The sequence below is a fragment of the Octopus bimaculoides genome, chromosome 7, assembly GCF_001194135.2.
Source record: "Octopus bimaculoides isolate UCB-OBI-ISO-001 chromosome 7, ASM119413v2, whole genome shotgun sequence".
NCBI lineage: Eukaryota > Metazoa > Mollusca > Cephalopoda > Octopoda > Octopodidae > Octopus > Octopus bimaculoides.
This window is the reverse complement of record NC_068987.1, coordinates 80,723,291-80,725,013: the sequence shown is the minus strand read 5'-3', so window position 1 is coordinate 80,725,013 and position 1,723 is coordinate 80,723,291. Positions and strand designations below refer to the sequence as shown.

The window sequence follows — 1,723 nt, the reverse complement described above, 5'->3', positions numbered from 1 at the left end:
TATATATATGTGTGTGTGTATATAGATATATATACATACATGTGTGTGTGTGTGTGTGTGTGCATACATGTATGCGTGTGTATATGTGGATTCTATGAATGATGTATTACTTTCAACATGCCTATTGGAGTAATTTCCCTTTATTCAACGTTTTTTTTTTTCATAGCGTTTTGTCTTAATAACTGATGAGATGCCTGAGCAGACTTCAGCCCCAGCATCCAAAACTCTGAGTTTTATTATGACAACCAACTCATTGTCACATATTATATTTATAGATAAATTCCTCTATTTTACATAATATTGAGGTCTCATTCACTTTTTTGTTGTCATATTATTATTATTAATATATATATATATATATATAAACACACACACTCACACACATACATATATGTATATACACATATCATCATCAACATACAGTGTTTTGAATCCGGGTTTTGTCCCTGTTAATGGGAGTGGCCGGAGCAAACTCAATGCCATAGCAACCACCCTCACATCATCTTGCCCTGTTTTGGGCATCTTCCCTCCTCAAGCCAACCCTCCCAATCTCCTCCAACTGTCCCGCTACATTTTCCTTGGTCTACCACAAACTCAAGCATATACACATACACACACACGTGCACACACACTTCAGATAATCCATTGTGATTTGAAGGTGTTGTGATATCTATTTCTAATGAGGTAAGTGATTACACAGAGGATTATCACCAGTTCACAGTTTAACATCTCAGTCTTATTTGTTCACTGCACTGCTGCTGACAGGATTTAACATGCTACTTGTAGTCTGGCAACCTGTCAGCTTATCCATCTATATTCATCATGTTTTCTTTTACATAATTAATTAAACCTCATTGATGTAATCAACCTGGGAGGGCCTGTTAGGCTTCCTACACATTTATAATAACAAAACTAACAAATACAAGATAAATGAAACTCTGCCATCATGTCTGCTACAATCATTAGCAGTCCATTTTGGAAGTATTAACACTTGTTTTCAAATGATTTTCCTATTATAAAAAAACCTGCTTATAAATTTGTTATGAGTATGTAACTAATAAATAAAAGAAAGCAAATGATTTATTAATGTCTTACTCCTTTCGCTCTTTGTCTCTTTTTCACTCACACACTTCATTTGTATCCCCTCCCCTCTTATTTCATTAAATACATTTTGTTTTTTCCCTCTCACAGTTATTTTCGCTTTCTTTCCTTGCAATGCTCTCTCTCTCTCTCTCTCTCTCTCTCTTTCTCTCTCTTTCTTTTCCTTCTGTTCAATTGTTTTCATTAAAAGTACTAGCAGGTATACTGCCCTCCTGGTGATTTTCCACTAATGTACACGCACACATACACTCACAGAGGGTTGGCCAAATGTCACCTGACAGTAAATCAAAACCACTTAATTCCAAGAATTATTTATATTTAACAACTGAATGAATTTAATAAAAGCATCTAAATATGAAACATCATGAAAACTTTTCAAACTGAAGTCCTTCTTGAGCGACACACTTTTCCATTCAAGTCAATACAGAATTACAGGGAGTATTTATGGAATTTTGATTTACTGTCGGGTGACTTCTGGCCAACCCTGTATGACAAAGGCATTAATCAGCACCAGTATTGCTAGAAATAAGAATCAAAACACCTCAATAACTGTAGCTCTTATTTCTAGCAATACTAGTGCTGATTAGTGCCATTTGTCACTTTTAGTGATACATATATTTCT

General features: G+C 34.8%; 1 protein-coding gene across 3 annotated transcripts in view; it reads right to left on the bottom strand.

Annotated features, from left to right (window-relative positions):
- The window catches only part of LOC106871931 (tektin-2), a 67,316-nt gene that overhangs the window by 63,598 nt on the left and 1,995 nt on the right, over positions 1-1,723 (bottom strand). The window lies entirely within an intron of this gene.